Below are 20554 nucleotides of genomic sequence, written 5' to 3'. Positions count from 1 at the left end.
TATGCTACGTTCCCCAACAAAAACAAGTCCAGCAAGACCACCCGATGCGCAGACATCCCGATAGGAGCTGCACATATCTCGTTCTCAGGGCACACCGGATAAGCTAAGCGTACGGGAGCCAACGTAACCCAAGTTGCCAAGGGACGGCCCCGCACGGTGCTTTGGGTTGGACCAACACTTAGACAAGCACTGGCCCGGGGGGGGGGGGGTTAAAATAAAGATGACCCTCGGGATGCGCGACTCCCAAGGGAAAAAAGGCTAGGTGGCGAATGGTAAAACCAAGGTTGGGCCTTGCTGGAGGAGTTTTATTCAAAGAGAACAGTCAAGGGGTTCCCATTATAACCCAACCGCGTAAGGAACGCAAAATCCAGGAACATAACACCGATATGACGGAAACTAGGGCGGCAAGAGTGGAACAAAACACCAGGCATAAGGCCGAGCCTTCCACCCTTTACCAAGTATATAGATGCATTAATTAAATAAGATATATTGTGATATCCCAACAAGTAAACATGTTCCAACAAGGAACAACATCTCCATGTTCCAACAAGGAACAAACTTCAATCTTCACCTGCAACTAACAAAGCTATAAGAGGGGCTGAGCAAAGCGGTAACATAGCCAAACAACGGTTTGCTAGGACAAGGTGGGTTAGAGGCTTGGTTTAACAATAGGGGAGGCATGATAAGCAAGTGGTAGGTATCGCAGCATAGGCATAGCAAAAGAGCGAGCAACTAGCAAGCAAAGATAGAAGTGATTTCGAGGGTATGATCATCTTGCCTGAAATCCCGCAAGGAAGAAGAACGAGTCCATGAAGAAGACATACGGACGTTGACGAACGGGTCCTCACAAACGTGATGTTACCGGAACCAACCCGAAGAAGCAAACACCGGAAAGAAGCACACAGCATAGTAAACAACCAACACATGAACATGGTATGATATGCGAGATGCGGTATGCGATGCATATGCATGATTGGACAAGGAATGCATGAACCTGGCATCAACTTGGAAATCCAAGTGTGCCACTGGAAAGGTGAGATGAAATTGCTTGAAAACGATATAAAGAACGCCGGAATCGGAGCTACGGTTTAGAAATGGCAAGCGATTCAAATATGACACCGGTCTGCGATTTACAGCAAGTAGCCATCTAAATGCAACAAATTAAATATGCTACAGCACTCAAACATGGCAAAAAAATACATGGCTGGGATCCACTCATGATGCTTAAAAAAAGTCTAGCACTGAGCTACGGCCAATTCATCCATTAACAGGTTCAAACAAGCATGGCAAAAATGCATATGGTAAATAGATCTCGGACTTAGTGAAATTAACACTTGTCTGGAATTTCAGATCAGGTAGCACTCTTCGGAGCATGCAAACTATATGCTACAGGACCTGAACATGGCAAAGTAAAGCATGGCATGGAGCTAATAAAAGAGCTTAACAAAAGTCCCTTAGTGACCTTGAGCCAAAAGGGATCAGAAAATACATTTGCAAGCATGTGAACATGGCAAAAACATAATCAGTTCTCAGACTTGGTGAAAACTGGAACATGCTGAAACAGATATCAAGTAGGCATGTTTACGAGCTCGATGCACTCACTACAGAGCAAGTCATGACATTATAAGCATACACCCATCAAGAATACACAAAATTCAAGCTAGACATGGTAAGAACAATAGCATAGCATGCACGGATCAACTACAACATCCTCGGCAAAATTGCTAACAAGTAGACAATCTGCCCAGATTCACGAAATAGCAAAAGTAGAGCTCGATTGACTCAAGCTAGGTTGCTCCATAATTTCAAACAAAGGCATGGATGGATAGAGTACTACAAGATTAACAAAACATCCTTACTGATCATCCTCAAAAGAGGCACGGATCACTAGGAAATAACATGAACATATGCCATTATGAGAAAAACAGATCAAGGACTTGGTGGAAATGCTAAGTCCCTGAAATCAGCATTAACAAGTGCCTCACTTTGCAAGCTTGTGCTAGTTACCACACACATCACAAAAATACATGGGTTGTACCTCTGGAAAGATGGCAAAACATATAACAAAACTCATGTAGAGCTCAGGGGCATATCATGCACACAATAATCATGGCAAAAATGACAAATATCTAAATGGAGCAGCAGATCTGACAATTATCTCAAGTAGCACTCTTCTAACAGCATTTCGGGCATCAAGATGAACTCAAATGAAAATGATGCAATGAGATGAAATGATTTACTCTCTGAGACGAACATTTTGATATGCTATATGCATGAATCGGAGCTACGGATGCGGAGTTACGGCATGAAAAAAAATATGGTGAGTGCAAGATAGCAACGATCGCCCACGGCGAAGGATAAGGGAAAGTGGCGGGGCCTCACCAGATAGGCTCGGCCCAGGGCGGTGGAGAGTCAGGCCGGCCGGGCTGGGCCAGGGCGCTGGGCCTGGAAGCGGGTCCCACAAGGTGCAAGGGCGTCCTCCTCCTCGATCCCGCCTGGATCGAGGGAGGCAGGGGCGGCGGCGGCGCCGTTCACCGGCGGGGCAGCGGCAAGGAGGGGCGGAGGAGGCCGGCGATGGCCGGGAACGAGCGGAGGCGGCGGGATCGGGCCGGCCGGCACCGGATCCGGGCGGTGCAGGTGGCGGGGATGACCGTGAGGCGCGGGAGGCACGTGCACGGAGAGGCGTCGGCGGCCGGAGTCCGAGGCGATGGCGAGGGTCGCCGGCGTCAGGGAGGTGCGGCGGCCGGTGATGGGGCGCGTGGCGGCACGCGGTCCCTGAGGCGGCGGGGCACGCACGGGAGATCGCGGTGGCGAGATGGGCCCGCGCGGGCCCGATCTAGGCTCCGCGGGCCGCGGCGAAGTGGGCGCGGGCGCGGCTGATGTGTCGACGCCTGGTTGGTTGAGGGCGGCGGTGTGAGCTGACATGGCGGCCTCTGATTGGCCGGGCGACGTGGAGGGCGCGGGTGGACGCGTCCGGCGGCGCGGAGGGACTTGGATAGGGTTTGAACTGTGCGGAAATTCGGAGGGGATCACATATATATAGGTAGAGGGAGTTAGGAGAGTCCAAATGAGGTGCGGTTTTCGGCCACGCAATCGTGATCGAACGACCAAGGTGATGGAGGAGGTTTCGGTGGGTTTTGGGCCAAATTGGAAGGGTGTTGGGCTGCAACACACACGAGGCCTTTTCGGTTCCTCGGTTAACCGTTGGAGCATCAAAAGAAGTCCAAATGGTACGAAACTTGACAGGCGGTCTACCGGTAGTAAACCAAGGCCACTTGGCAAGTCTCGGTCCAATCTGGAAATGTTTAATCCCCACACATGAAAGAAAGGTAGAAGTGACCACCGGAGGAGAACGGAGCACCGGAATGCAAAACGGACAACGGTGAAAATGCTCGGATGCATGAGACGAACATGTATGAAAAAGAAATGCACATGATGACATGATATGCAATGCAAGACACGCAAGAAATGACAAGGCAACAACAGCGAATAACTGGACGACACCTGGCACATTGGTCTCGGGGCGTTACACTCTAGATTTACCATCCCACACGATAAGAGCGAACAATAAGAGCAGACTAAGGCATAGCCTAGTGGTTGGAAGGGGCTGATGCCTTCCCACCCACCCAGGTTCAAGGCATGGTACTTGCAATTTGGGGTTGTTGCACCAATTATACTGTAGGGGGTTCCCTTAAAGTCTTTCTGTCAAAAAAAAGAGCGAATAATAAGAGTAAGTCGGCATGGTGATCAATCCATTCCGCACCCAAATCATTACCTTGTATATGGTTCAGAAAATCTCGCATTCTAACACTCAGGCATCCTCACAAGCATTGCAGAAATTTTTCTTACTCACGAACTGGGTTCGGATAATTCCATTGGTTCTGCATGCCAAAAAAATAGCGTTCCTTTCAACTCTCAAGGTTACGTCAACTACCATAAAACGTCTACTGTTAAGCTATAGCTTCCTCCAGGTTTCTTCCTTCAGCGAGATTGTGCTTGCTTCTTGGTGTATCCTGGTGCATATGGTTTAGCTTCAACTCATCCCTAGGTTGCATCCATCTTCACTCCATTCTCGGGATTTGCAAGCAATGTAGTAGCTCCTTTCATGTGGGTCTTTGGGTTTAGAAGAGATAGATTGGAGAAAGAGATAGATACCCATACAAGAATAACACTAGTTTGGAAAATAAGTTTTGATGTGCGCTGTCAGTAAAACAAGCACAATGACAGCTCAACAGACGCATCTAACGATATACACATATAGAAATCTCGTGTCTTCAAAATCTTCAATGTTTGTAGTTTCTGTCTTGCATCAATGAAGAAATCCTCATAACACCAAGTCGTGTCATAGCATGCTCTTCTTGAATCTTGAAGCATAATAAATATGTAGGGGTCTATAACAACTCAAACTTATTCTACTCGCAAAATAATTGCAAATCACATCACACAACATCAATCAATAAAAGCACAAAAGTCACACTACACAAGAAAATCCTACAGGTAAGGTCATATCCACAAGAGATATGATCTCATCATACTACCGTGAATCATTTATCGAACTTAAATAATTAGTGGTGGTATGAATCTATGCTTTGCCCTTCTCATCTAATTTAACCATGAAGATCATCTAGCAATCTGAAGGTTAGTCCTTCTTGAGTCACGCAAAAATACTTCTTTCTTGAATTCTTTCACTCCTCATTGTAGCATTTCTTCCCAAACATTACATCCTCAGTGACAGGGCCAAATGGGGTTACTATAGGATGGTTAGCTACTTTAAGAAAAGACGAGAAGTTTAGAATATGAATGGTAGATGAAAAATATGAGTATCATAGTAAGTGATCAAGAAGTGATAAAATAATTTGTTCCTATTGTTTTTCCTAGTCCATTCTAACGGTTACGACCTACAGTCAACATGGGCTCTGATACCATCTGTAATGATCCGAACCTGATAAGATTCGATGTCTCTGTGCGCACGTGCTAGTCCCTGGATCAATAGCTAGCACACATAGTACAATATGTAATATCAAGAATAAACCACATGTCATAATATTACATCGTAGATCCAGAATTTAATATAATTCATACCTGCATAAATCAAGCTAGCATAAAACAAAATGCAGCAGAAAAGCAAATAAAATCTCCATGAAGTCCTTTTATTCCCTCTCGTTAAAAATATTCATTTGAACACCAAAAATTTCAAATCCTAGTCAAAATTAACTAACAACAAGCAACACAAGAAATCTTTAATAAATCCTATTTAAATAATTAACATTCCAAAATTTAAAATTTTGGGATGTTACAAATCCCAAGTTGGGGATGCTAATATTGCTATGTCCGCTACTTATTGCAATGATCATGATTGGGGTGACAATGATTCTTATGATCCTAAACATTTATTTAAACCTCATGATGAATATGCTTGCGATAATAATAAAAGTGGGTTTGGAAGAGATTCAACTTTATGTAAAAAATAATCCCACATATTTGGAGAGTGTTCAATCTTATGAAACTTTTGATGAAAGTGGGCTTGGAGAGGTCATGACTTTATTTGATGATAATCTTGCTATTTTGGAAGGGTGTCAACGTTGCATGCATGTAGATCATATAGAGAATATGTTATGTGATAGCTATATTGTTGAATTTGAATATGATCCCTCCCACATATAATTATTATGACAGAGGGAAATATGGTTGTAGAAATTTTCATGCTACTAAATTACCTCTCTTCGTGTTGAGATTGTCTATGTTTTATTCTTGTTCCTTGGATATGCTAGTCTTTACTTGTTTTGATAATTTGTTTGATTATAAAATGCCTATGCATAGGAAGTGTGTTAGACTTAAATGTATTTTCACATGCTACATGATGCACTCTTCATGTTTCAATTAATATCTTTCATGTGAGCATCATTGAAATCTGATGCCTAGCTAGGGGCATAAAACGATAGCGCTTGTTGGGAGGCAACCCAATGAATAAAATTAATTTTGTTTTTTCTTTCTGTTATTGAGTGTTTGCACAAGTATGCTAATATTATGATTGTATTTTTTGTGTTTTAGTTAGTTTTTGTGCCAAGTAAAGCCTTTAGGATCTTGTTGGGTGATAGTTGATTTGATCTTGCTGAAAAACAGAAACTTTTGCGCCCAGAAAAATAATTTTCATTTTTAACAAAAGCACGATAAAATACTGATTATTTTTGAAGAAGATTAATATACAAGTTGCTCACGATGTCCTAATTTTTTGGAATTTTTGGAGTTACAGAAGTATTCGGAATCTTCAGATTGCTACAGCCTGTTCAGTTTTTGACAGATTCTGTTTTCTTTGCATTGTGTGCTTGTTTTGATGATTCTATGGTTTTCTTTGAAGAGTTTTTGCCATACAAAAGTTGTAATAAAATAGATATAATTAAAAAATAAAATATGAATGGGTTTGCAACAGTACTTATAGTAGTGATTTGCTTTCTTATACTAACGGATCTCACGAAGGTTTTGTTGAGTTTTGTGTGATTGAAGTTTTCAAGTTTTTGGTGACGTTATGATGGATGAAGGAATAAGGATTAGCAAAAGGCTAAGCTTGGGGATGCCCATGGCACCCCAAGATAATATTCAAGAAGTATCAAGCAACTAAGCTTGGGGATGCACCCAAGTGGCATACCCTCTTTCTTCTAACAACCATCGGTATTTTACTTGAAACTATGTTTTTATTCGTCACATACTATGAGTTTTGCTTGGATCGTCTTGTATGATATGAGCCTTTGCTTGTTTTGCTTTGTATTTTTAGTCATGAATCCTTGCTGGACACACCTATTTGAGAGAGCCAAAATTATGCCTTGACTTGTTAGAATTGCTCTCTATGCTTCACTTAAATCTTTATGAGCTATGGAATTGCTCTAGTGCTTCACTTATATCTTTTTGAGCATGGTGTGCTTTTGTATTTTTGAAGAAATGCTCTCATGCTTCACTTAGATTTATTTGAGAGTTAGTAAAAAATTTAATAAATTCTCTCTTGCTTCACTTATATTAATTTGAGAGAAGAAAATTTGTATGCTCATGTTCTTCACTTAGATTTGTTTGAGCTATCAAAAGCAACATATGAAACTAGTCCCAACATGATAGATATCCATGGAGGATATAATAAAAACTTTCATGAAGATCGTTGGACAAAATAAACTTGATTCCTTGTAATAGTTTTGAGATATGTGAGTCATGTTGATGAGTAATTATGCTTTAGTAAGAATATTGGTGTTAAGGTTTGTGATTCCCTATGCAAGCACGAAAGTCAATAGTTACGCAATGAAATTACATCCTACTTATGGTGCATTATTCGGTGTTAGTTATGCTTATTGCTCACTTATGAGATTTTTCATTTCTTAGTTGGTCGCTTCTCAATTTTCTGCTAGACTTTGTTTTGCACTAAGTATGGTCACTACTTGTGCATCCAAAATCCTTTAAACCAGTTTTGCCACATGAGTCCACTATACCTACCTATATGCGGTATTCTTTTGCCGTTCTAAGCAAATTTGTATGTGCCATCTGTAATTTTCAAAATAAACTTTTCATTTGTGTGCTCGTACCGCTCATGAAATGGTAGAGGGTGGCTGATATATTTCCATGATAGATGTGTTATTCTCAGGATAAGTGTTCATTCACTTGTCATTGCACGAGAGTACGGCAAATGTATTAGGGATGCCTAGTCCCGAAATGGAAAATGAATTTACTTTATGTTTTCAAATAATAAATTCCTTGGAAAGTTTTGGTATGGAAAGAACCCGTGGATACGGTTAGCCATGGAAAGTGAAAGTATGGTAGAAAAAGGAATGAACTTTATTTTCTATTTGGGAACCACCTATGATATATCTAGCATGGAAAGTATTGGGAACTACTCAATCATTTTCGTTGACAGGAAAAGCATGCCTCCCAAAATGTTTTATCTCTATCTTTTTCGCTTTGAGCTCTGGCACCTCTACAAATCCATATTTCCCTCTGCGAAGGGCCTTTCTATTTACTTTATGCATTTTTTTACTTGGGTCTCCATCTTCTCTTATAAAGCACCAACTAAGGGGCACTATGACCATACTTGAGCATTGGGTGTAGCTAATATGTGAGTGTTTCATGAATGGACAAATGATTGAGCATAATGGGCTAGGGATAACTTGCTTTAGCATTGATATTTTGAAAGACATGGTTGCTTGTTGATATGCTTGAGTATTAAAGTATTCAGGTCAAAAATAGACTATTGCTTTGAACCATATAAAAGTCCAATTGTCCATGCTATAAAAGAAACAATATGTGATGAACATGTTAGGCAGCATTCCACATCAAAAATACTGTTTTTATCATTTACCTACTCGAGGACGGGCAGGAATTAAGCTTGGGGATGCTGATACATCTCCAATGTATCTATAATTTTTTATTGTTCCATGTTGTTATATTATCATTCTTGGATGTTTTATAATCATTTTATATCATTTTTTGTACTAACCTATTGACCTAGTGCCAAGTGTTTTTTGCTTGTTTTCAACATCGCAGGAAATCAATACCAAACGGAGTCCAAATGCAGTGAAACTTTTTGTGGATTTTTTATGGACCAGAAGACACCCAATGGGTCGGAGAAGCACCTGGGGCTGCCCTGAGGAGCCACAACCCACCAGGGCACGCCTGGGCCCCCAAGTGCGCCCAGGTGGGTTGTGCCCACCTCGGTGGCCTCTCGCACCGCCTCCTTGCTATATAAATACCCCAATATTCCAGAAACCCTAGGGGAGTCGACGAAAATCAATTCCAGCCGCCGCATGTTCCAGAAACCACAGATCCAATCTAAACACCATCACGGAGGGGTTCATCATCCTCATTGGCGCCTCTCTGATGATCCGTGAGTAGTCCTTTGTAGACCTCTAGTCCATAGTTAGTAGCTAGATGGCTTCCTCTATCTCTCTCTCTCTCTCATGATTCTCAATACAATGGTCTCTTGGAGATCCATATGATGTAACTTTTTTGCGGTCTATTCGTTGGGATCTGATGAACTTTGAGTTTATGATCAGATCTATGTTTTTATCCATGAAAGTTATTTGAGTCTTTTGATCTCTTATATGCATGATTTCTTATAGCCTCGTATTTCTCCTCTGATATTTGGGTTTTGTCTGGCCAACTTGATCTATTTATCTTGCAATGGGTAGAGGTGCTTCGTGATGGGTTCGATCTCATGGTGCTTGATCCCAGTGACAGAAGGGGAACCGACACGTATGTACCGTTGCTATTAAGGATAGCAAGATGGGGTCTATTTCTACATAAATAGATCTTGTCTACATCATGTCATCGTTCTTATTGCATTACTTCATGTCTCCATGAACTTAATACACTAGATGCCTGCTGGATAGCGGTCGATGTTTGGAGTAATAGTAGTAGATCCAGGGAGGAGTCGGTCTACTAATCTTGGACGTGATGCCTATATAATGATCATTGCCTGGATATTGTCATGATTATTTCAAGTTCTATCAATTTCCCAACAGTAATTTGTTCACCCACCGTATGCTATTTTCTTGAGAGAAGCCACTAGTGAAATCTACGGCCCCCGGGTCTCTTCTTTATTATATTTTCCTTCGCGGTCTATTTTTATTTGCTTTTATTTTCAGACCTATTAATCAAAAAACCCAAAGATACCTTGCTGAATTTTTATTTATTTATTTTCTCTTGCGTTCCCGCAAGATCTATTTATCCAATCTACTACATTTTTACCTATCTTTTTAGCAGTGAGGGATTGACAACCCCTCTCTTACGTCGGGTTACAAGTATTTGTTCTTTGTGTGCATGTGACACCCGGATATTTAAGCTACAGTAATTCCCTATTAACGATGCCTTGTCACCACGATTACTATTGTTAGCCTCGCGATGCATCAACTCCCATTCGAATTCAAATTCAAAGTCAGGCAAACAACAAAAGTTGTTTAAATCAGAAACTAAATTGTTCATTAAATAACAAATATTCCAGAGGCAATTCTAAAATTGAAACCAACATTATTGGAATTGGGTAATTGACAAACATCCTCAAACAGTGACTAAAGACAATATTTTTTGACCTATTATTTTAATCTAAGTTAAATATGAAATTATGTTTTGCCCAAACTAGTTTTTGGTGCTAGAGTATATTGCACTGCTAATTATGAGCTAGGTCCCTTTTTTGTAAAAGTCCTTTTGTGGCCTAACTATTTTGCAAAACATAACATCAGAGAAAAAAGTAGAAGTAAAACAAATACAAAACAAAGCAAAAAATAAAAAGAACGAGGAAAGACCCCCCCCTCCCCTGGGCCGTTCGGCCCAACAGGGCTACCAGGCCCCCTTGGCCGGCCCACCCCGCCTCCCTTATTCCCCACTCCCCCCCGTGACCTAGCGCACACCCCCCCACTCACTCCCCACGATCCACCTCTCCCCTCCTCTGCCTCCCTCCCCCATCCCGATCGGGAACGATGCCGCTCGTTGCCGCCGCCATCAGTGTCGTCCGGATCCCATTGCCGGAACCACGGCGACACTCCCCATCGTCGTCGTCGCTGCCTCCTCATCCCCACCGACGAGCTCCGTCGCTGGATCGAACCCGACGCCGGCATCTCCTCCCGAATGGAGCCGTCCTCCGCAGCCCCCCTCGCCGGCCTGCTTCCTCTTTGCCCGGTCGTCTCCAAGCTCCACCTCACGCCCCACTACCTAAGACCCAACGGCCCCGACGTGAGCTCCGGCCTCCCTCCCTCTCTCCCCTGGTTCTCGGTCACCGGTGCCGTCCACTCGCGCACGCATGACTGTAGCCCCGCCCCGTCGCCCCTGCTCGCCTGGCCTCGGCATGGCGCGTGCCCACGTGCGCCCGGCCGCCTGCTGCACGCTGGCGCCCACCGCCGTCCGTGTCGCGCTCCGGCCACGCCCCTCCCCCCCTGAGACATGCCCGTGCTACCTGCGCCTTGGTCGCAACCGCCCCCTACCCTTCTCTGCTCGTGGCCTCGCCCGCCTGCGTACAACACTGTTGCTGCCGTTGACCTCCGCTCGGCCGTGCCCTCCCGCACCGCTGCCCCCGCACTCGGGCTTTCCCCGCTGCTCGCCGTGCCGCCCCCTTGCTGTTGCTGCTGCTACCCCACGCGCCGCTGCAGGTTGCCGCCTGCTCCTCGGTGTACACCGCCACGGCCCCCGCCTCTGCTTCGGCGCCCCGGTGCCGCCCCGCCGTGGCCTCGCCACTATTGCCTCCGGCGACCGGCCTCGCCGTGCCCTGTTGTGGCCAGTGCCCCCTGGTGGCCGGGGCATACACCCAAATGGGATGGGCGCCCGGCACCCTTTACGCCCGCGGTCGCGCTAGTTCGGGCGGCACCCACCTGTGCACTGTGCCCGTTAAGCCCCCCCCCCCCCCGGTCGCTAACGAACGAGGCCCATCCCTTGGAATGATTTAAAAAAAGATTTATGATTTAATAAATAATAAATAAATAAATAAAATCAAATATTAATTAATTAATTAACTTAATTAATTCTGTTTAAATTAACTAATTAAGATTAATTAACCTAATAACTAGTTAACCTAATTAACTACTATTAATTAGTCAAACTGTTGCTGACAGGTGGGACCCACATATCAGGTTGACCAGGTCAATGGTCAACATTGACTGTTGACATCATGCTGACGTCAGCATGAACTATTCTGGATAATGTTGAATTAAAACAATTAAATAAATGCTAAAAATGATTTAAATCTTCTAAAATCAATATAAAATAAACTGTAGCTCGGATGGAAAAACTTTGTACATGAAAGTTGCTCAGAACTATGAGACGAATCCGAATACGCAGCCCGTTCGTCCACCACGCATACCTAGCATAGCGAACATGCAACTTTCCCGCTCCGATTCATTTGTCCGAAAACGTGAAACACCGGGGATATTTTCCTGGATGTTTCCCCCCTTCACCGGTATCACCTCATACTGTGTTAGGTCACCCCTAGCACTGCGCATTGCATTGTTATGCTTTGTGTTGCTTTGTTTGCTCTGTTATTTATTGTGTTCCCTCTCCATTACTTCTTTTTGGTAGACCCCAACACCGCTGCCGGTACGCCCGATCGACTACGGTGTTGACGACCCCTCCTTGCCAGATCAACCAGGCAAGCCCCCCTGATCACCAGATATCGCCTACTCTTCTGCAACGCCCTCGATGCGGCTATATCTCCCACGTGTCGAAGCACGACTTGGAGGCATAACCGCATTGAAAGCAATGTCGCAAGTGAGGTAATCTTCACACAACCCATGTAATACATAAGGGAAAGAGATACATAGTTGGCTGTAACACCCTCGATGCGACTATAGCTCCCACGTGTCGAGGCACGACTTAGAGACATAATCGCATTGAAGGCATATGTCGCAAGTCAGGCAATCATCACAAACATCCCATGTAATATAGATAATAAAAGGGATAACATAGTTGGCTTACACTCGCCACGTAAATCAAGTACATAAATAACATTACATCATCCAAACACTCATGGCCCGACTACGGCGCCAAAATAAAAGATAACCTAGCATGCGACATGGTCTCGATCACCCCCAACTGGGCACCACTACTGATCATCAGGAAAGGAAACATAGTAACGTTGAGAGTCCTCATCGAACTCCCACTTGAGCTCGAGCGCGTCACCTGGAGTGGAATCATCAGGCCCTGCATCTGGTGTAATAGTAATCTGTGAGCCACAGGGACTCAGCAATCTCGCACCCTCGCGATCAAGACTATTTAAGCTTATAGGTAAGGCAAGGTAAAAATATATGTGGAGCTCCAGCATGCAACTAGCATATATGGTGGCTAACTTATTCGCAAAAGAGAGCGAGAAGAGGTGGCAAAGAGCGAGCGAGAAACTAGAGGACAACCTGCGCAAACATTACTCCAACACCGTGTCCACTTCCTGGACACCGCCGAGAAGAGGCCATCACGGTAACACACTCAGTTGATTCATTTTAATTAAATTAAGGTTCAAGTTATCTACAACCGGACATTAACAAATTCCCATCTGCCCATAACCGCGGGCACGGCTTTCAAAAGTTCAAAACCCTGCAGGGGAGTCCCAACTTAGCCCATGACAAGCTCTCACGGTCAACGAAGGAATAGACCTCCTCCCAAGACGTTCCGATCAGACTCGGTATCTCGGTTACTCAAGACACTTCGACGGGTTAAAACAAGACCAGCAACACCGCCCGAATGTGCCGAAAAATCCCAATAGGAGCTGCACATATCTCTTTCTCAGGGCACACTTAGATTGTCCAAACTTCCGGTAGGCCAGCCCAGAGTTGCCCCTGGTAGCCACCGGCGGCTGACAGTTTGGACCAACACTCAGAGGAGCACTGGCCCGGGGGGGTTAAAATAATGATGACCCTTGAGTCTGCAGAACCCAAGGGAAAGAAAAGGCTAGGTGGCAAATGGTAAAATCAAGGTTGGGCATTGCTGGAAAAGCTTTAATCAAGGCGAATTATCAAGGGGTTCCCATTATAACCCAACCGCGTAAGGAACGCAAAATCCGGGAACATAACACCGATATGACGGAGACTAGGGCGGCAAGAGTGGAACAAAACACTAGGCGAGAGGCCAAGCCTTCCACCCTTTACCAAGTGTATAGATGCATTAAGATAACAAGATAATATAATGATATCCCAACAAGTAAATAAATGTTCCAACAAGGAACAGCCTCCAATCTTCACCTGCAACTAGCAATGCTATAAGAGGGGCTGAGCAAAGCGGTAACATAGCCAATCAATGGTTTGCTAGGACAAGGTGGGTTAGAGGTTTGACATGGCAATTGGGAGGCTGGAAAGAAAATGGTAGGCATCGTAGCAATGGCATAGCAAAAGAGCGAGCAAACTAGCATAGCAAAGATAGTAGTGATTTCAAGGGTATGATCATCTTGCCTGCACAGTTGTCAGAGTTGACTGGATCCTCGAAAGCAAACTCAACGGGCTCCTCGTTAGCGAACTCGTCTCCCGGCTCTACCCAAGCAAGACAAACAAGCAACAAGGATACAATCAACCACGTGCAAAACTCAAACCATATGATGCAAAGATGATATGCTATGCGGGATGCGATGCGGGATGCATATGCAAGATGTGACAAGGAATGCATGAACCTGGCCTCAACTTGGAAATCCAAGTGTTCCACTGGAAAGATCAGATGAAATCGCTTGAAAACGATATAAAGAACGCTGGAATCGGAGTTACGGTTTGGAAATGGCAAGCGATTCAAGAATGACACCGGTCTGCGATTTATAGCAAGTAGCCATCTAAATGCAATGAGATGAACATGCTACAGCACTCAAACATGACAAAAAAATACATGGCAGGGATGCATTCAAGATTCTTAACAAAAGTCTAGCACTGAGCTACGGCCAATTCATCCATTAACAGGTTCAAACAAGCATGGAAAAAATGCATATGGCAAACAGATCTTAGACTTAGTGAAATTAACACTTGTATGGAATTTCAGATCAGGTAGCACTCTTCGGAGCAACCAAAACTACATGCTACAGGACTTGAACATGGCAAATTAAAGCATGGCATGGAGCTACTCAAAGAGCTTAACAAAAGTCCCTTAGTGACCTTGAGCCAAAAGGGATCAAAAAATACAATTGCAAGCATGTGAACATAGCAAATCCATAATCAGTTTTCAGACTGAGTGAAAACTAGAACATGCTGAAACATAACTCAAGTAGGCATGTTTACGAGCTCGATGCACTCACTACGGAGCAAGTCATGACAATATAAGCATACATCCATCAAGAAGGCACAAAATTCAAGCTATACATGGCAGGAACAATAGCATAGCATGCACGGATCAACTATAACATCATCGGCAAAATTGCAAACAAGTTGACAATCTGCCCAGATTCACAAAGTAGCAAAAGTAGAGCTCGATTGATCTAAGATAGGGTGCTCAATAAATGCAAACAAAGACATGGATGGATAGAGCACTACAAGATTAACAAAACATCCTTACTGACCATCCTCAAAAGAGGCACGGATCACTAGGAAACAACATGAACATATGGCATCATGAGATAAACAGCTCAAGGACTTAGTGGAAATGATAAGTCCCTGAAAAAAGAATTACTAAGTGCACCACTTTGCAAGCTCGTGATACTCACCACACACATCACAAAAATACATGGGTTGCACCTCTGGAAAGATGACAAAACCCTTAACAAAACATATGTATAACTCAGGGGCATATCATGCACACATTAATCATGGCAAAAATGACAAAAAGCTAAATGGAGCAGCAGATCTGACAATTATCTCAAGTAGCCCTCTTCTAACAGCATTTCGGGCGTCAAGATGAACTCAAATAAAAATGATGCAGTGGAATGAAATGATGTACTCTCTGCGATGAACATTTTGATATGCTATATGCATGAATCGGAGCTACGGATGCAAAGTTACGAGGGCATGAACATGAGCACTTGGATCTGAGATTTTGGGACTTGGAAGAAAAAAACACATCGCGGATCTAGGGTTTACTGTTCACGGCACGTGAACCGAGGCGGAATCCGGCAAGGTGGCGGCTGCTCCGGCAAGGGGAGTCGAGGGGGAGGTGAGGGAGAGGCGAGGCCAGCCCCCTCTCGTCCCGATCCGGCGAGGGCGGCGGCTCCGGCCGGCTATGGCGGCGAGGGGCGCGCGGCGGCGCTGGCGCCGGCGAGCTGCGCGGCGGCCGGGGCGAGATCCGGCCGGCGAGCTGCGCGGCGGCCGGGGCGAGATCCGGCCGGCGAGGGGCGCGGTTGCGGCGGATGGTGTCGGAGGAGAAGGAGGCGCGGGGCGGCGTGATCGATGGGCCCGGGAGGGCCTCCCGTGGGCTCGGGCGGGCCTCGGGCGGCGGCGGCGAAGTGGGGCTCGCCCGGGCCACGTGGCGGTCGGTGGCTGGCTGCGGTGATTTTTGTCCGGCCCGGACGGACGTGTCCGGCCGGCGCGGAGGCGATATTTAGGGTTTCGGGGGGAGAAGGAGATCCGAATTTCGGGGGGGGGGGGTCTATTTATAGGCATAGAGGGAGCTAGGAGAGTCCAAATGAGGTGCGGTTTTCGTCCACGCGATCGTGGTCGAACGATCTAGATGATGGAGAAGGCTTAGTTGGGTTTTGGGCCAAATTGGAGGGGTGTTGGGCTGCAACACACACGAGGCCTTTTCAGTCCCTCAGTTAACCGTTGGAGTATCAAACGAAGTCCAAATAATACGAAACTGGACAGGCGGTCTACCGGTAGTAAACCAAGGCTCCTTGGCAAGTCTCGGTCCAATCCGGAAATGTTTAATCCCCACACATGAAAGAAAGCTAGAACTGACCACCGGAGGAGAACGAAGCGCCGGAAGGCAAAACGGACAACGGGGAAAATGTTCGAATGCATGAGATGATCACGTATGCAAATGCATTGCACATGATGACATTATATGAGATGCATGACAACGATAACGACACACGGAGACAAAAACCCGAACCCGAGAAAATAAAATAACTTAATGCCAGAAACGGCAAGAGTTGGAGTACAAATTGGGAAAGTCACATCGGGGGTGTTACATTGGCTTACAATCGCCACTTCACACAATACATGAATAAAGCATTACATCATCCAGATACAATCAAGGTCCGACTACGGAACCAAAACAAAAGAAGACTACCCCAAAAGCTACACAGATCCCCGATCGACCCCAACTGGGCTCCACTACTGATCAACTAGAACGAAACAACACAAAGGGCAAGATCTCCATCGAGCTCCTCCTTGAGCTTGGTTGCGTCACCTTCTCGGTTACATCGGCACCTGCAAACTGGTTTTGGAAGTATCTGTGAGTCGCGGGGACTCAGCAATCTCACAACCTCGCGATCAAGACTATTTAAGCTTATAGGAAGGGTAAAAGGTATGAGGTGGAGCTGCAGCAAGCGACTAGCATATACGGTGGCTAACATACGCAAGTGAGAGCGAGAAGAGAAGGAAAAAGCACGTTCGAACAACTATGATCAATAAGTGATCCTAGAACAACCTACGCCAAACATAACTCCAACACCGTGTTCACTTCCCGGACTCCGCCGAGAAGATACCGTCACGGTAACACACACGGTTGATGTATTTTAATTAAGGTCAACTTCTGGTTTTCTACAACCGGACATTAACAAATTCCCATCTGCCCATAACCGCGGGCACGGCTTTCGAAAGTTCAAATCCCTGCAGCGGTGTCCCAACTTAGCCCATCACAAGCTCTCACGGTCAACGAAGGATATTCCTTCTTCCAAGACAATCCGATCAGGCTCAGCATCCAGGTTACAAGACATCCTCGACAATGGTAAAACAAGACCAGCAACACCGCCCGAATGTGCCAACAAATCCCGATAGGCGCTGCACATATCTCGTTCTCAGGGCACACACAGATGAGACTAGCTACGAGTAAAACCAACCCTGAAGTTTCCCCGAGGTGGCCCCGCAGGCAGCTCGGTTTGGACCAACACTTAGAGAAGCACTGGCCCGGGGGGGTTAAAATAAAGATGACCCTTGAGTCTGCAGAACCCAAGGGAAGGTGGTAGGTTGTTAGTGCAAATGGTAAAACCAAGGTTGAGCATTGCTGGAGGAGTTTTATTCAAGGCGAACTGTCAAGGGGTTCCCATTATAACCCAACCGCGTAAGGAACGCAAAATCCGGGAACATAACACCGATATGACGGAAAATAGGGCGGCAAGAGTGGAATAAAACACCAGGCATAAGGCCGAGCCTTCCACCCTTTACCAAGTATATAGCTGCATTAATTAAATAAGAGATATTGTGATATCCCAACAAGTAAACATGTTCCAACAAGGAACAACATCTCCATGTTCCAACAAGGAACAAACTTCAATCTTCACCTACAACTAACAACGCTATAAGAGGGGCTGAGCAAAGCGGTAACATAGCCAAACAACGGTTTGCTAGGACAAGGTGGTTAGAGGCTTGGTTCCACAATATGGGAGGCATGATAACCAAGTGGTAGGTATCGCAGCATAGGCATAGCAAAAGAGCGAGCAACTGGCAAGCAAAGATATAAGTGATTTCTCGGGTATGGTCATCTTGCCTGAGATCCCGCAAGGAAGAAGAACGAGTCCATGAAGAAGACAAACGGACGTAGACGAACGGATCCTCACAAACGCGACGTTATCGGAACCAACCCGAAGAAGCAACACCGGAAAGAAGCACACAACATAGTAAACAACCAACACATGAACATGGTATGATATGCGGGATGCGGTATGTGATGCATATGCATGATTTGGAAAGGAAAGATTGAACCTGGCTTCAACTTGGAAAACCAAGAGTGCCACTGGAAAAGTGAGGTGATTTCGGTTGAAATCGATATAAAGATCGTCAGGATCGGATGCACGGTTTGGAAATGGCAAGCAAAACAAATATGGCACCGGTCTACGATAATCAGCAAGTAGCCATCTAAATGCATCAAGATAAATATGCTACAACACTCAAACATGGCATTAAAATACATGGCAGGGATCCACTCATGAAGCTTGACAAAAGATGTACACTGATCTACGGCTAATTCATCCATTAACAGGTTCAAACAAGCATGGCAAAAGAGCAAATGATAACAGGTTTCAGACTTAGTGAAATTAACACAAGTCTGGAATTTATCATCAGGAAGCACACTTTAGAGCATGAAAACTACATACTACAGGAACTTAACATGGCAAATCAAGGCATGGCATGAAGCTACTCAAAGCACTTAACAAAAGTCCCTTAGTGACCTTGAGACAAAAGGGATCAGAGAATACAATTGCAAGCATATGAACATGGTAAAAACATAAACAGATCTCAGAATTAGTGAAAAACTGGAGCATGCAAATCAGTTAACGAGTAGGCATGTTTACGAGCTCGATGCACTCACTACAGAGCATGTCATGACAAACTAAGCATACACCCATCAAGAAGACATGGCATAGAAGCTATACATGGCTAGAACAACAACATAGCATGCACGGATCAAAAGCAATATCCTCGGCAAAATCGCTAATCATGTCAACAATCTGCCGGGATTCACGAAATAGCAAAAGTAGAGCTCGATTGACTCAAGCTATGGTGCTCCATAAATGCAAATAAAGACATGGATGGATAGAGAACCACAATATTAACAAAACATCCTTACTGGTCATCCTCAAAATAGGCACGGATCACTAGGAAACAACATGAACATATGGCATAACGACAAAATCAGGACAAGGACTTACTGAAATTCAAGTCCCTGAAATCAGCATTACCGATTACGCTACTTTGCAAGCTTGTGCTAGTCACCAAAAATATCACAAAAATACATGACAAGCACCTCTGTAAAGATGGCATGGCATATAACAAAACACATGTAGAGCTCAGGATCATATCATGCACACATTAAACATGGCAAAAATGACAAATGCCATTTGCTGAAACAGATCTGACAAATTACTCACATAGCCCTCTTCCAACGACATTTCGGGCATCAAGATGAGCTCAAATGAAAATGATGCAATGAGAAGAAATGATGTACTCGTCGAGACGAACATTCTGATATGCTACACGCGCAAAACAGATCTACGGATGCAAAGTTATGACATGATGAACATGGGCATATGAATCTGGAAACTTCGGGGACTTAGTGAAATTTTACCTCCACGAAAAGTAAAGCATGGCATGGAGCTACTCAAAGAGCTTAACAAAATTCCCTTAGTGACCTTGAGCCAAAAGGGATCAGAAAATACAATTGCAAGCATGTGAACATAGCAAATGCATAATCAGTTTTCAGAGCTCGATGCACTCACTACGGAGCAAGTCATGACAATATAAGCATACATCCATCAAGAAGGCACAAAATGCAAGCTAGACATGGCAATAACAATAGCATAGCATGCACGGATCAACTACAACATCATCGGCAAAATTGCAAACAAGTTGACAATCTGCCCAGATTCACAAAGTAGCAAAAGTAGAGCTCGATTGACTCAAGCTAGGTTGCTCAATAAATGCAAACAAAGACATGGATGGATAGATCACTAAAAGATTAACAAAACATCCTTACTGACCATCCTCAAAAGAGGCACGGATCACTAGGAAACAACATGAACATATGGCATCATGAGATAAACAGCTCAAGGACTTGGTGGAAATGCTAAGTCCCTGAAAACAGAATTACTAAGTGCACCACTTTGCAAGCTCGTGCTAGTCACCACACACATCACAAAAATACATGGGTTGCACCTCTGGAAAGATGACAAAACCCTTAACAAAACATATGTATAACTCGGGGGAATATCATGCACACATTAATCATGGCAAAAATGACAAGAAGCTAAATGGAGCAGCAGATCTGACAATTATCTCAAGTAGCCCTCTTCTAACAGCATTTCGGGCATCAAGATGAACTCAAATGAAAATGATACAATGGAATGAAATGATGTACTCTCTGAGATGAACATTTTGATATGCTATATGCATGAATCGAAGCTACGGATGCAAAGTTACGAGGGCATGAACAGGAGCACTTGGATCTGAGATTTCGGGACTTGGAAGAAAAAAAACAC

Source organism: Triticum urartu, chromosome 4A, assembly GCF_056163025.1.
Source record: "Triticum urartu cultivar PI428250 chromosome 4A, HENAU_Tu73, whole genome shotgun sequence".
NCBI lineage: Eukaryota > Viridiplantae > Streptophyta > Magnoliopsida > Poales > Poaceae > Triticum > Triticum urartu.
This window is presented reverse-complemented; position numbering follows the sequence as displayed.